At 42.0% G+C, this 17,037-nt stretch overlaps 1 protein-coding gene across 1 annotated transcript in view; it reads right to left on the bottom strand.

Moving 5' to 3' along the window:
- Window positions 1-16,728, bottom strand: part of RPH3A (rabphilin 3A) — a 293,276-nt gene extending 276,548 nt beyond the window's left edge. The window contains exon 1 of the mRNA XM_047760895.1: window positions 16,623-16,728. The gene's annotated coding sequence lies outside the window, so the exon portion shown is untranslated. The remainder of the gene's footprint in view (window positions 1-16,622) is intronic.
- Between the last annotated feature and the right edge of the window lie 309 nt (window positions 16,729-17,037).

Below are 17,037 nucleotides of genomic sequence, written 5' to 3' on the forward strand. Positions count from 1 at the left end.
TATCTACAATAGAAACAAATACAAACAATTAAAAATTAAATATTTGTTGGTGTGTGTGTGTGTCAGAATTTTAGATTTGGGAAAAATGTTAGTGGTCATCTTGTCCAAAACTCCTCATTCAACAGAAGAGGTAAGTGAAGCCCAGAGAGGTTGAATAACTTTCCCAAGGTCACACAGCTGGTGAGTAGCAAAGCCAGGATTGAACTAAGGTTTCTTGAATGTCACTGCAGATTCAAGTACAGCAGGCTACTGACCCACATATAATACAGAGGGGAGGAAAAGTGAAGAAAAAGGAAAGGGAAGGAAGAAATAAAAGAAGGAAGGGATAGAGGAAAGGAAGGAAGGGGAGAGGGAGAAAGGAAGGAAAATCTTAAAACTCTTCCCAAGTTACCTATTTTTTTTTTTCTAAACACTTTGAATTATCTCTGGACCTGCTCATTTCCATGAAGGCTGATAATCTTAATTTTGTCAAGACTCTGCAAAACACTTCATCTCCTTAATATTCCCCAAGGGAAGAAAACTGGCAGGAAGTAACCAAAGGACAATTGTTGCCTTCTAATTTAATTACTGTTATTCTTGTCTGTTAGAGCCTCACCAAGAACCTGGATTTAAATGCTCCCCCTCAAAGCCAGCGTGTAATGCAGTGGCCACAGAATTAAGAAAAGTTAATTTTGAATGTCAGTGTAATTCCTATGGGAGAACATGCTTCTCTAATTTACCTTCCCAATCCATTAGTGCTTTGATGGTGCAGGAATTTAGTATTTTAGTCACATCTCACATCTTGCAAACCAATCTGCACAAATTTGCTAATAAAAAGGCTATCTTGACTAAAGTAGATCAAAATGCAAGCCAGCTAACTCTCCCCCACCCCCGCCCACATATACAAAATACAAAAATGATGTTAGCTAAGCCCTTGATTAAAAATGGCCTCATTTAGAGAGGAATATTTTCACAAAGTCATAGAATGCTAAATAAGAGCTAATGGGAAAGGTACCGTGGCAAGGGACGGGGGAGGCCAGGAAGAGAGAAAGAGACAGGGAGATAAAAGAGAAAGAGACTTTGGAGCTCCCTTGTGGTGTAGCAGATTAAGGATCTGGTATTGTCACTGCAGAGGCTTGGGTCACTGCTGTGGCACAGGTTGGATTCCTGGCCCAGGAATTTCCACATGCCATAGGCATGGCCAGAAAAGAGAGAACTTAATGTGAGGTCCAGAGGGAAATGAGAGATAAGCAGAGAGACAGAAACAAAAGATTGCTACATAGAGAAGTATAGCGGCAAAGAGAGAAAAATGGAGATTGATAGTCAGAGGCAGGGACAGACAGGAAGGCAAAGAAACTGACAGACAGACACAGAGAAAGAGGGGAAGAGAGAGGTGGCTGCTGGTCTCCCTTCAAGTTTAAAGCCCACATCACGCCCTCGTCATCTTCATAGGAACAAACCATAAACACCCTGTCTCCTGGATTCAGGGTGTCCACCAAGGTCGGGGGCAAGGTCAAAATAAAGTGGATTGTTAGGGTCCAAGCCAAGACAGGAAGAGAATGACCAACACAGCTTCCTGGCAGAAGGTTAGGCTCCCAAGATTCTGAGCCTTGGAGGTAGAGGTAGTCTTCTGGTGCTTTCTAGGCAAGCTTGTCCCCAAAACATCCACTTTCTGCCTCCTGCCCAGAGAGTAATGTTTCACACAGCTCTGAAGGGCTTCACAGTATAAGGGCTAAAGGCTGCAGGCCAGAGAAATGCCAGGCTTGGGGTAACTTTCAAAACCCGTGTGTTCTCTCTTCACTGTGATCCAAAGACATCAGATATGGTCATTAGCTCAAACCAAAGCTTTTCTGGCCTCCTCGTCTACACTGGCCTTCACAACCTCAGGGTTTGGCCTAGAGTCGCTCTATCAGCTGATAGTTATACAGGGACGGAAAAAAATGATAGCGATAATATTAGCAAGCATTTTTTTCCACCATGCCCGTGGCATGTGGAAGTTCTCAGGCCAGGGATCAAACCCGTGCCATGGCAGTGACCCAAGCCACTGCGGTGACACCACCAGATCCTTAAGCTGCTGCACCACAGGGGAACTGTTCCACAAACATTTTTTAACCACTGAATGCGGGGCAGGCACGGAACAAAATTTTATAAGAATTATGTCATTTTGGAGTTCCCGTCGTGGCGCAGTGGTTAACGAATCCAACTAGGAACCATGAGGTTTCGGGTTCGGTCCCTGCCCTTGCTCAGTGGGTTAACGATCCGGCATTGCTGTGAGCTGTGGTGTAGGTTGCAGATGCGGCTCGGATCCTGCGTTGCTGTGGCTCTGGCGTAGGCCAGTGGCTACAGCTCCGATTCGACTTACCCTAGCCTGGGAACCTCCATATGCCATGGGAGCGGCCCAAAGAAATAGCAAAAAGACAAAAAAAAAAAAAAGAAGAATTATGTCATTTCATAAGAAAAGTGAGGTACAGCAGAAATTGACCCAATATTGTAAATCAACTATTCTTAAATTTAAAAATTAAAAGAAAAAGAAAACTGAGGCTCAGAGAAGTTGGGTTTTGCATAAGAGCACCCTGCTAATGGGTCAGGGAGAAAACATTTGAACCCATGACCCAGGACTTCATCACGATGCCTCTCTTCCAAGTCACTGCTGCGAAGGTTCATTTAATTAAAGAATGTAGTTTCAAGTGGCCAGGGAAATGGTTTCTGAAATCCACCGTGCTCCCTTCCTCAATAAGGCTTTGTATATGCTGTTCCCTCTACCCAAATGCTTTTCCTTTCCTCCGTCCCCTCTTCCCCACAGGCTCACCTTTGAGATCTCAGTTTAAGCATCTTTTTTTCTGGGAGGCCTTCTCTGACTTCCTTGACCAGGTCAAAGTTCCCTATCAGGCTCTCTCAAAGTATGATGTACCTTGCCTGGGTTCACTAACTACAGCTGCACTTTTACATATTTTTGTGTGATTCTTTGATTAATCACAAAACCTCTGCTAGTGAAAAATTCCTTAAAGGAAGGATTGCATTTGCTTTTGCTCATCCCTCTATCCACAACACCCAGCAGAGTCTCTGGCCCATAACAGGTGGGGCCTACTTAATAAATTACTTTTTTTTTTTTGGACCATGGCATGCAGCAGCTTGATGTGGGATCTCAGTGCCCAGACCAGAATTCTATCTGGGCCACAGTGATAAAAGCACTGAGTCCTAAACATTAGACCACCAGGGAACTCCCAATAAATTAATTATTGAGTGACAGCAAATGAAATAAATAGAAATAGTTCAAATCAATATTAGAAGTATAAAGATGGTGAAATGCCATAAGAAATAGCTAAGGGAGCTGAAAGTAGTTGCTTGTAAGGGACGGACTAGGAGAGAAGTAGGAAATTAATATTTTGTTATAAATATGTATAATCTGACTTTTAAATGACATGCATGCATCGTGTCAACACGATTAAATCACAAAAATTAAGTCATGGAGTTTCCATTGTGGCTCAGTGTCTGTGAGGATTTGGGTTCAATCCCTGGCCTCACTCAGTGGGTTAAGGATCTGGTATTGCTGCAAGCCAAGGCTTGGGTTGCAGATGGAGCTCAGATCTGGCGTTGCCATGGTTGTGGTGTAGATCAGCAGCAGCAGCTCCGATTCAGCCCCTGGCCTGGGAACTTCCACATGCCACAGGTGCAGCAGTAAAAAGAAAAGAAAAAATTAGACTTTACTAGAATTTTTTAAAATATAAGAAGAGGGGTTCCTGCAGTGGCGCAGCGGAAACGAATCCGACTAGGAACCATGAGTTGCGGGTTCGATTCCTGGCCTCGCTCAGCGGGTTAAGGATCCAGCATTGCCATGAGCTGTGGTGTAGGTCGCAGACTCGGCTCGAATCTGATGTTGCTGTGGCTGTGGCGTTGGCCAGCAGCTATACCTCTGATTGGACCTCTAGCCTGAGAACCTCCATTTTTTTTTTATAGTGGGTGTGGCCATTAAAAAAAAAGAAAAAAATTAAAATATAAGAAGAAAAGGAAGGAAAGTTTTCCAAATGGAAAGAGAATTGGGGGCCGGGGCGCGGGGGGTGGGGTGGGGCAGGGCATCAGTGAGGAGGCATTCCACACAACAATCCATGCAGTTCAAACCATCTGGGTCCTCGTGAACTAATTCTGAGAATTAGGAGTCAGTGCTGACTTTGAGTTTCACAGTGGACTGGATGGAGGTGCTCTATGAAATTGTCTACAAAATAAAGTATGCGTGGAGACTCCACTGCATAGCACAGGGAACCATATCTAGCCATCTGTGATGGAACATGATGGAGGATGTGAGAAAAAGAAGGTATATATATATGACTGGGTCACTTTGCTGTACAGCAAAAATTGACAGAACACTGTAAATCAACTATAATTTCTTTTAAAATTTAAATAAAAATAAAGTATGCATGACTTTCCCAGGCTCTATGGCTTTCGTCAGATTATCAAAAGAAGCTGTGACGAAAGGTTAGGAACTAGTAAATAAACAGGGTAAATTTTTTATCTTTTTAAAAATGGAAAGATTTCATGTAAAATATCTAGATTGCCAATTTCTGTCTCCCCCCTCCCAAAGACAATAACATTTAGCCTGTAATTTCTCGTGGTAATAAATGCCCAGAGCTGAGCTGCAGCTGCTCCCAAGGAATAGGGAAGAACAAAGTTGACTTCAGGTTGGATCTGTCACTTTTTCTTTAACCTCTGTATTCTGTTGCTTTTGTTACAAGTCAAAAATATTGCCTACAGCCTGAAATATGCAGGATAGCCCATTGTCTGAGGCTCTGACCTTTCAAGGTTTAACACTCTCCCATCATACAGAGATAAAAAGTTGCAGACCAGAGAATAACACCTGTCTCTTAGAGGTTTACAGGAATATTCCTGACCTAGGTGGACAACTGCAAGAACAAAGTATTCTGACACCAAGAAGTTTGCAACAACCACCCACACTCCCTTCCCTTTTAGCATTAAAGAAGACTGAATTCTAACTCTGGTAAAACTGTTCTTTCTTTCTTTTTTCTCTAGGAAGGATTTTATTGTCAAGTAATCCTCAGAAGGAACAAAATCTTCTGAGAAGTCCAAAGCACACCCTTCCCTTTCCTTCTGTGATTTGAGATGGTTCTCCAACAATTCACCATCTTCTTGGTCTACTGGCTTTCTGAATAAAGTTGCTAGTCCTTGGCCCAACAATTCATCCCTCGATTTACTGGCCTGTCATGCAGTAAGCAGTGTGAACTTGGGCTCTGTAACACCTGTAGATGAGACATGTGTTCTGCAAATCACTGCATCCTACCACTCTTGTACTTTCCTTGCCTGGCCTCCTGCACTTGACAGTTCATGCCTAGACCCTGAAAGCAATTGAGTTTGCAACTCCTAGCTGTCAGAAAGTGGCTAGTTCAGACTAAAATGTGAGTGGCTGATATTTTTGCATGGTTTTGTGGGGTTCTTTTTAATAGGAGCTTACTGAATCCATCAAAATCCCTAATGATGGAATTCATAGGAGACATATTTCTGAGTTCCTCTCATTTATACTCTTTACACTCTCCCCCATTCAGGTTGGACCAACAGAACAGAAATCCAAGCATTCCACCTCAAAAAAAAGTTTTGCAGAGCTTCCCAGATTTCTCCACATTCTATTTTTATTGTTACTTTGCTCTGGATTAGTTGGGGTTTGTTTTTTTCATTTTGGAGCTTTTCATTTTATTTTCAGATTGGGAGGAGTTTGTTTTCTATAGGTTTGTTTGTCTGTTTCTTTTTCCACTTTGGTTTTGCTTTTTTTTAAGACAAATTATTAGCTGCTGGCAATCACCATTTTGCCTGTCAAAAGAATCTTGGCCTCTAAGAAAATGGGGAATCAGTAGCTCCCTTTGATTGACATACTTTTGAAAGCTTCACTTTTCCTCCCTAGCTCTGAAGTAGCAATCACAGACAGTCACTATTGCTGGGGTCATGCTGAGAAAAACCCTGCTACCTTTGCATAATAAAATGCTGCGCAGTTTGAAATTGTCTCGTGCTAGGCCTATTTTCCTAGCTACTTGGCACCTGCAAAGGGACAAAATGACTTTGAATTGAGGGGTGGCAGTGAGAAAAACAAAGGCAACCAACGTCAGAGTCTGTGATGTTCTTTATCCTACAAGCTTGAGAACAGTGACTTCCACTGTGACTCAAAGGGAGAGAGAAATTCCTTGCCTGAGGCTGGTGTCTAAGAGACTGAACCTCTACTTTACTTGAGTTAATTACATTTGATTCACTACTTCCTGAGCATCATTATGTGATATGCAGTATGTCTGACTTGTGGGGATGCAAAGGTGAGGAAGACAGAGCCACCATTCTCAAGGAACTTGAAGTCTACTAAGAGAGATCATACAAAAACTCAAAAAATGATAACAAATATAGTTTCCAACTACATATTTTTTCTGAACTTCCCTGACAAATGTTCATTCACACTTTTTTTTAGGTAAACACCACATCATGTTCCCAATCTCATGCTATTTGGTCTAGGTGAGCCACACATCCCCCACTCCCCTACTGCCTCCTAAAAGGGATCAAGTTCATTGCTTGAGCCCCTGGATCCAGCCATGCCTGAAATCTTCCCCTTTAATCTTTTCTGAGCCTTCAAGCTGTAAATTCTCTTTTTGTTTGTTTCTTTGTTTGTTTTGCCTAAGCAAGTTTCAGTTATTTTTTTTAACTGAAAACGTCCTTGCTTTTAAAAATATATGCAAATACTCTTACTTATCTTACCTCATTTCATCTTCAAAAGAGTTCTGTTAAGATTTACAAGAAGGAACAGCTCAGGGCCCTCAAGAGGGTAAGACTGAAGCAAACATTGCCAGTTCTATTGTGTAATGTAATGAAACCTTCCTAAAGAAAATGCTTCCTCCACTAAATTATCCAGGTCCAGAGCTGAACTTTAGGGTATTAAGGCAAGAAATTCAACTATAACATCAGGAGAAGATTATGAACCTGGAGGCAGGAAGACCTATAGGGAGGGAGGCTGATATAACTTGTCCAGACAAAAAGGTCTAGAGCAGTGCTTCTCAAACTTTAATATGTATATGGATGAGCTCATGGTCTCATCAAAATCCAGAGTCTAATTCAGTATGTCTGTGGTGGGGCATAATATTCAGCATTTATAACCAGCTCCCAAGAGATGCTGATGCTGACCCTGCTATGCCAGGACCACACTTTGAAAAGCCAGGGCACAGTTGAGGACAATGAACAGCCAGAGGTGTTTAGTGCAGAGATGGCCACTGAACATGTCTTATTTGGCTCATACAATATTATTAAATATTGAGATGGGATTAAGATGGCAGAGTAGAAGGACTGGAGCTCACCTTCTCTCATAAAAGCAAGAAAATTACAACCCTGCTGAAGAACCTTCAAACAAATAGATTGCAAACTATCAAAAAAGATATCCTACTCCAGAAGACAAAGTGGGTAGGAGGGGCAATTACACAATATAAGCAACCCCATACCCACTGGGTGGGAAGCCCACAGACTGGAAAGTAACTGTATCACAGAGACTCACCTATAGTTCTGAGCCTCACATCAGGTCCCCACACCTGGGGATTTGGCATTGGGAAAAGGAGCCCCCAGAGCATTTGGCATTGAAAGGCCAGTGCGCAGGAGCTCCACGGGACTGGGGGAAATGGAGACTCCATTCTTGAAAGGTGCACATAGGATTTTATGTGCACTGGGTCCCAGGGCAAAGCAGAAACTCGACAGGAATCTGGGTCAGACCTGACTGTAGTTCTTGGAGGATCTTCTGGGAAAACAGGGGGTGACTGTGGCTTGTTGTGGAGGAAGGACCCTGGAGGCAAAGGTCTCTGGAATAATCATCAGTGTGTGTTCCTCTAGAGGTGGCCATTTTGGAAAAACTTGGCCCCACCCATCAGTGCTGAGAACCCCCAAGCCAATCAAAAATCCAGGTGGGATCGCAGCCCCACCCATCACCAAACAGGCTGCCTAGAGACCCCTCAGGCACACAGCAGCCTCTGATCTCATCCAGAGACAGAGCCCCACCAAGCAAAGAGATAAGAATAAGCTCTACCTACCAGTGGGCAGGCACCATCCCTCCCATCAGGAAGCCTATAGCAAGCCCCAGTACCAACTTCAGCCCCAAGGGGGACGGATATCAGAAGCAAGAGAGGCTAAAACACTATTGTTTGCAAAAAGACCATACCAAAAATCTATACAAAATACAAAGGCAGAGAATTATGACTCAGATAAGGGAGCAAGAAAAAATCCCAGAAAAACAGCTAAGTGATCTGGAGATTATCAACCTCCATGAAAAAGACTTTAGACTGATGATAGTGAAGATGATACAAGACACTGGAAATAAACTGGAGGCAAAGACTGAGAAACTGCAAGAAACACTGAGCAAAGAAATATAAGATTTAAGGATTAAATAAGCAGAGATGCAAAATACAATAACTGAAATAAAAAATTCGTTAGAAGCAACCAACAGCAAAATACAGGAGGCAGAAGAACAAGTGAGTGAGGTGGAGGACAGACTAGTAGAAATCACTGATGAGGAACAGAAAAGAGAAAAAAAGATTGAAAAGAAGTGAAGACAGTCTACAAGAACTCTGGGACAACATTAAACACACCAACATCCTTATTATAGGAGATCTAAGAGAAAAAAGAGAGAAAGAGCCAGAAAAAATATTTGAAGAGATAATAACCAAAAACTTCCCCAACATGAGAAAGGAATCACTCACTCAAATCCAGGAAGCACAATGAGTAACATATAAAATAAACCCAAGGAGGAATACCCCAAGATACATATTAATCAAACTGACCAAAATTAAAGAGAAAATATTAAAAGCAGCTAAGGAAAAGAAATGAATAACATACAAGGGAACCCCAATAAGGCTATCAGCAGATTTTTCAGCAGAAATTCTGCAGGCCCGAAGGGAATGGCATGAAATACTTAAAGTGATGAAAGGAAAAAACCTCCAACCAAGATTACTCTACCCAGCAAGGCTCTCATTCAGATTTGAAGGAGAAATCAAAAGTTTTACAGACAAGCAAAAGTTAAGAGAATTCAGCACCACTAAACCAGCTTACAACAAATACTAAAGGAACTTCTCTGGGTAGAAAAGAAAAGGCCACAAATAGAAACAAAAATATTACAAATGACAAGGCTCACCAGTACAGGCATACATATAGTAAAGGTAGGAAATCATCCATACACAAATATGCTACCAAAATCAGAAATCATGAGAAGAGGAGGGTACAAATGCAGGACACTGGAGATGCACTTGCAATTAAGAGAGCAACAACTTAAAACAATCTTGTGTGTGTGTGTGTGTGTGTGTGTGTGTGTGTGTGTGTGTGTGTGTGTATTCCTATATTAAAACTTCAGGGTAACTGCAAACCAAAAATCTACAATAGATACACACACAAATAAGAAAAAGCAACTCAAACACAACACTAAAGACAGTCATCAAACCAGACCAGAAGAGAACAAGACAAGGGAAGAAAAAAGACCAACAAAAACAAATCCAAAACAGTTAATAAAATGGCAATAAGAACATACATATCAATAATTACCTTAAATGTAAATGGACTCAATGCCCCAACCAAAAGACATAGACTGGCTGAACTGATACAAAACAAGACCCATAAATATGCTGTCTTCAAGAGGCCCATTTCAGTTCTAGGGATACACGCAAATTGAAAGTGAGAAGATGGAAGAAAATATTCCATGCAAACGGAAACCAAAAGAAAGCTGGAGCAGCAATACTTATATCAGAAAAAAAAAAAGACCTTAAAATAAAGAATATTATAAGCAACAAAGAAGGACATTACATAATGATCAAAGGCTCAATCCAAGAAGGATATAACAATTGTAAATATATATGCACTCAACATAGGATCACTTCAATATATAAGGCGACTGCTACCAGTTCTCCTTAAAAGGAGAAACTGACAATAACACAATAATAGCAGGGGACTTTAACACTCCACTTACAGTAATGGACTGATCATCCAGACAGAAAATCAACAAGGAAACACAGGCCCTAAATGATGCATTAGACCAAATGGACTTAATAGATATTTATAGAACATTCCATCCAAAAGCAGCAGAATACACATTCTTCTCAAGAGCACACAAAACAAGACCCATAAATATGCTGGATCTAGGACTGATCATATTCTGGGCCACAAATCAAGCCTCAGTAACTTTAATAAAATTGAAATCAGGAGTTTCCATCGTGGTTCAGTGGAAACAAATCTGACTAGTATCCATGAGGAAGCAGATTCAATCCCTGGCCTCACTCAGTGGGTTAAGGATCTGGCATTGTTGTGAGCTGTGTGTGTAGTTTGCAGATCTGGCTTGGATCACGTGTTGCTGTGGCTGTGAAATAGGCTAGTGGCTACAGCTCCAGTTTGACCCCTGGCCTGGGAACGTCCATATGATAGAGGTGTGGCCCCAAATAAGAAAACTGAAATCATATCAAGCATCTTTTCTGACCACAGTGCTATACGACTGGAAATCAATCACAAGGAAAAAACTGCAAAAAACACAAACACATGGAGACTAAACAACATGCTACTAAACAACCAATGGATCACTGAAGAAATCAAAGAGGAAATTTAAAAATACCTAGAAGAAAATAACAACAAAGATACAACACTCCAAAACCTATGGGATGCAGCAAAAGCAGTTCTAAAAGGGATGTTTATAGCAATACAAGCCTACTTCAGAAAACAAGATAAAAGCTCAAATAAACAACCTAACTTTACATCCAAAGCAACTAGAGAGAGAACAAACAAGACCTAAAGTTGGCAGAAGGAAAGAAATCATAAAGATGAGAGCAGAAATAAATGAAAAAAAATGAAAAAAAAAAACATAGAAAAGATCAATAAAACTAAAAGCTGGCTCTTTGAAAAGATCAATAAAATTGATAAATCCTTATGCAGACTCATTAAGAAAAAAAGAGAGAGGACTCAAATCAATAAAATTAGAAATGAAAAAGGAGAAGTTACAATGGAGATCACAGAAATACAAAGGATCATAAGAGACTACTACAAGCAACTATATGCCAATAAAATAGACAACCCAGAAGAAATGGAAAAATTCTTAGAAAAGTACAATCTTCCAAGACTAAACCGAGATGAAATAGAAAAGATGAATGGACCAATCACAAGCACTGAAATTGAAATTGTGATTTTAAAACTTCCAACAAACAAAAGTCCAGGACCAGATGGCTTCACAGGTGAATTCTATCAAACATTTAAAGAAGATGGAGTTCCCGTCGTGGCGCAGTGGTTAACGAATCCGACTAGGAACCATGAGGTTGCGGGTTCGGTCCCTGCCTTTGCTCAGTGGGTTAACAATCCGGCGTTGCCGTCAGCTGTGGTGTAGGTTGCAGACACGGCTCGGATCCCGCGTTGCTGTGGCTCTGGCGTAGGCCGGTGGCTACAGCTCCGACTGGACCCCTAGCCTGGGAACCTCCATATGCCTCGGGAGTGGCCCAAGAAATAGCAACAACGACAACAATAACAACAACAACAACAACAAATAAAATAAAGAAGAGCTAACACCTATCCCTCTGAAATTATTCCAAAAAATTGCAGAGGAAGGAACACTGCCAAACTCATTCTATGAGGCCACCATTACCCTGACACCAAAACCAGACAAAGATACCACAAAAAAAGAAAATACAGGCCAATTTCACTGATGAACACAGATGCAAAAATCCTCAACAAAATATTAGCAAACTGAATCCAACAATACAGTAAAAGGATTATACATCATGATCAAGTGGGATTTATCCCAGGGATGCAAGGATTCTTCAATATCCACAAATCAATCAGTGTAATACACCGCATTAACAAACTAAAGGATAAAAACCATATGATCCTCTCAATAGATGCAGGAAAAACCTTTGACAAAATCCAATACCCATTTCTGATTAAAAAAAAAAAAACCCTCCAGAAAGTGGGCATAGAAGGAACCTACCTCAACATAATCAAAGCCATATATGACAAATCCACAGCTAACATCATTCTCAATGGTAGAAAGCTGAAAGAATTCCTGCTGAGATCGGAACAAGACAAGAAGGCCCCCTCTCGCCACTACTATTTAACATAGTTTTGGAAGTCCTAGCCATGGCAATCAGAGAAATAAAAGGAATCCAAATTGGAAAGGAAGAAGTAAAACTATCATGGATTTGCAGATGACGTGATGCTATACCTAGAAAATCCTAAAGACTCTACCAGAAAACTGTTAGAGCTCATCCATGAATTTGGCAAAGTTGCAGGATACAAAAGTAATACACAGAAATCGACTGCATTTCTATATACTAACAACAAAAAATCAGAAAGAGAAATTAGGGAAACAATCCCATTTACCATTGCATCCAAAAGAATAAAATACCTAGGAATAAACCTCCCTAAAGAGACAAAAGACCTGTACTCTGAAAACTATAAGACACTGATGAAAGAAATCAAAGACGACACAAACAGATGGAAAGACATACCATGCTCTTGGATTGGAAGAGTCAATATTATCAAAATGACTATACTACAGAGTCAATGCAATCCCTATAAAATTACCAAGGATATTTTTCATAGAACTAGAACAAAATATTTTAAAGTTTATTTGGAAGCACAAAAGACCCAAAATAGCCAAAGACATCCTGAAAAAGAAAAATGGAGCTGGAGGAATCAGGTTCCCTGACTTCAGACTATCCTACAAAGCTACAGTCATCAAAACCAAGTGGTACTGGCACAAAGACAGATATATAGATCAGTAGAACAGGATAGAAAGCCCAGAATTAAACCCATGCACCTACAGTCAACTAATCTATAACAAAGGAGGTGAGAATATACAATGGAGAAAACTGCCCCTTCAATAAATGGTGCTAGGAAAACTAGACAGCTACATGTAAAAGAATGAAATTAGAACACTTCCTAACAGCATACACAAAAATAAACTCAAAATGGATTAAAGACCTAAATATAAGACCAGATACTATAAAACTCTTAAAGGAAAACATAGGCCAAACACTCTCTGTCATAAACCACAGCAATATCTTCTCAGATCCACCTCCTAGAGTAATGACAATAAAACCAAAAATTAACAAATGGGACCTAATCAAACTTAAAAGTTTCTGCACAGCAAAGGAAACCCTAAACAAAACAAAAAGACAACCCACAGAATGGGAGAAAATCTTTGCAAATGAATCAACTGACAAGGGATTAATCTCCAAAACACCGTCTGCAGCTCAATACCAAAAAACCAAACAACCTCATCAAAAAAATGGGCAGAAGATCTAATCAGACAATTCTCCAAAGAAGACATACAGATGGCCAAAAAACATCACTCATTATTAGAGAAATGCAAATCAAAACTACTATGAGATACCACCTTACACCAGCCAGAATGGCCATCATCAAAAAGTCTATAAACAACAAATGCTGGAGAGGGTGTGGAGGAAAGAGAACCCTATTACACTGCTGGTGGGAATGTAAATTGGTGCAACCACTGTGGAAAACAGTATGTAGATTCCTCAGAAGACAAAAAAAATAGAATTACCATTTGATCCAGCAATCTCACTCCTGGGCATCTATACAGAGAAAACCATGACTTGAAAAGATACATGTACTCCAATGTTCATTGTAACACTATATACAATAGCCAAGACATGGAAACAACCTAAATGTCCATTGACAGAGGAGTGGATAAAGATGTGGTACAGGAGTTCCCATCGTGGCGCAGTGGTTAATGAATCCGACTAGGAACCATGAGGTTGTAGGTTCCATCCCTGGCCTTGATCAGCAGGTTAAGTATCCAGCGTTGCCATGAGCTGTGGTGTAGATCGAAGACGCAGCTCAGATCCCGAGTTGCTGTGGCTGTGGCTGTGGCTGTGGCATAGGCCGGCGGCTACAGCTCCAATTAGACCCCTAGCCTGGGAACCTCCATATGCAGCAGGTGTAGCCCTGGAAAAGACAAAAAGACAAAAAAAAAAGAAGAAGAAGAAGAAGAAGATGTGGTACATATTCACAATGGACTATTACTCAGCCATAAAAAGAAAAGAAATAATTCCATTTGAAATAACATAGACGGACCTATGTTATGCTAATTAGAAATTATCAGGCTAAGTGAAGTCAGATAGTGAAACACTCTCATATGCTTTCACTTACACGTGGAATCCAAAAAAAGGACACAATGAACTTCATTGCAGAACAGATACTGACTCACAGACTTTGAAAAACTTATGGTTTCCGGAGTTCCCATCGTGGCGCAGTGGTTAACGAATCTGACTAGGAACCATGAGGTTGCAGGTTCGATCCCTGCCCTTGCTCAGTGGGTTAACGATCCAGCGTTGCTGTGAGCTGTGGTGTAGGTCGCAGACGCAGCTCGGATCCTGCGTTGCTGTGGCTCTGGCGTAGGCTGGCAGCTACAGCTCCGATTCGACCCCTAGCCTGGGAAACTCCATATGCCGCAGGAGCGGCCCAAAGAAATGGCAAAAAGACAAAAAAAAAAAAAAAAAAAAGCCCAGAAAATATAAACAGCAAAAATTAAAAAAAAAAAAAAAGAAAAACTTATGGTTTCCAAAGGAGACAGGTTGGGGGGTTGGGGGATGGGCTGGGAGTTTGGGATGGAAATGTTATAAAATTGGGTTGTGATGATCGTTGTAAAATCATGAATAAAATAAATGAATAAAATGCATTGAGTTAAAAAATAAAATAAATTTAAAAATTATTATACCAGTTGCTCTATTTTCTTTATGTTTGAAACTTTTCATTATAAAAAGCGTTGGTTAAGTTTAAAATAATTGTCAGAATAAGTGCCCCAATTTCTAGCTTCTCAAGAAATCAGATGATCTGGCCACACTGGGCCCACAATCCCACCCGGCAACATGAGTTTCCTGTTGGAGCTCCACTTGGCCCCACAGTCCCTAGGCTCCCACGGCGCAATAGTTAAGAGCCTGGAGTCTGTACCCATCCTGCCCATCCAGTCCTGACTTGCTACTTCCTACCTATGTGATTGTGGGCAAGAGGCTTTCTTTCATCAGTTTTCCTATCTACAAACTGGGAGTGTTAACATGGAGAAACTTCGAGGTACTGTGAGGATTAAGTAAACGAATACATGTAAAGCCCTCTAGACAGGCCAGGTACCTAGTTGGGACCAGGTAAATGCTGGGATCATTATTTATCTGCTGGTCCTTGTATGCACCTGAGTTTATAATCCCCAGTTTAGACGGTGAAATTAAAAGGATGTTGTCCAGCCAAGACATGGAAGCAACCTAAATGTTCATCAGTGGATGAATGAATTAAGAAGATGTGGTATATATTCACAACTATTCATCCATAAAAAGAATGAAATAATGCCATTTGCATCAATGTGAATAAAACTAGAGATTCTCATATTAAATGAAAGAAAGAGAAAGACAAATACCAAAGATATCACTTATATGTGGAATTTAAAATACGGCACAAAATGGGAGTTCTTGTCATGGCTCAGCGAAAAAGAATCTGACTAGGATCCATGAAGACACAGGTTCAATCCCTGGCCTTACTCAGTGGGTTAAGGATCCGGTGTTGCCATGAGCTGTGGTGTACATCACAGACATGGCTTGGATCCACATTTCTGTGGCTGTGGCATAGGCTGGCAGCTGTAGCTCTGATTCAGTCCCTATCCCGGGAACCTCCATATCCCATGGGTGTGGCCCTAAAAGACAAAATAAAATAATAAAATAAAATAAAATATGGCACAAATAAACCTTCCTACCAAACAGAAACAGACTCACAGACAATGTGAAGAGACTTGGGGTTGCCAAGGGGGAGTTTGGGGTTAGTAGATGCAAACTATTACATTTAGAATGGACAAGCAATGAGGTCCTACTGTACAGCACAGGGAATTGTGTCCAGTCTCTTGGACTAGAACCTGATAGGGGATGAGAGGAGAAAAAGAATGTGTATAAAGGTATGACTGTGTCACTTTGCTGCACAGCAGAATTGGCACAACACTGAAAAGCAACTGTATTTTAATTTTTTTTAAATACAAAAAATAAAAATACATTGTCAGTGGATGAGGCCAGGAAGACCCTTCTGGCTAGGAAAACCACCATCCCTGGGGTGAGGAGTGAAGATGGGGGTAAAAATCTGACACACACTGGCAGATGCCAACTGTCTCTTAAGCATCCAGATAACAGCACTTTGTGCATCTCCTTTCTTCCTATCCCTTAGAAAGACCCTTGACCAAGGCGTAAGGAGGGAGAGGCAATCCCTGGGGCCGCTGGAAAAGGCTCACATCCAACCCGCATGGCCACCCAGGCCAGGTGTTAACCCCCTGCCGCCTAGGGAAGAGGGACACTGCCAGAGGCACCAGGCGCTGCGCCCCAGAGGCCGCTGGAGCGCTCGGCGACCACCTGTTTTCCGCGCGCAGACGCTGCCACTAGCGCACCCTTTCAGGGACCCGCCCCCCAAATTCCAGTCGGATCCCGCCTTCCAGTGCCTTCTCCCCACCTTCCAATTCTGTCCTCGCCCCACCCTCAGTTCTACCGCATCCTCCAGCTCCAGCAGCCCCACTCCGGGAGACATCAACCTATGTCCTCCTCCCCGCCCCCGACAACCCCCCAAAGTCCCCGCCCCGTTCCCCGCAGCCCCCGCCCTCCCCACCTTACCTGCCCGCAGCGACGGCGGGCTGACGCCTCTCGTCCTCCTCCTTCGGCTTTTGCCTCTGCGACCGCCGCCACCACCACGGCAGAGCCACCTGCGCGTGACCCTCGATCACCAACTCCCTCCCCCCACCAACCCGCCCCCAAACATACACGTACACACGCGCGCGCGCGCGCGCGCGCGCTCTGACCTTAGATGTGGGAGCACTGGACGAGGGGAAGCTCATAAAGGGTTAATAAGACGAGCTCAAAAGTCAGAAAGACCACCTCCCTCCCCTCCTCCCCCACCACCGTCGCTGGAAAAGTTGTCTATGCAGTTCGGTTTCCCCAAGAACAGAACCCATTCAGCCAGTCCTCACTCCATCCAACCTGAATGATTGTTCACTCATTTTTCTGACCCCCAAAGACGCAGTTGTCTTCC

Source organism: Phacochoerus africanus, chromosome 15, assembly GCF_016906955.1.
Source record: "Phacochoerus africanus isolate WHEZ1 chromosome 15, ROS_Pafr_v1, whole genome shotgun sequence".
NCBI classification, from domain to species: Eukaryota; Metazoa; Chordata; class Mammalia; order Artiodactyla; family Suidae; genus Phacochoerus; species Phacochoerus africanus.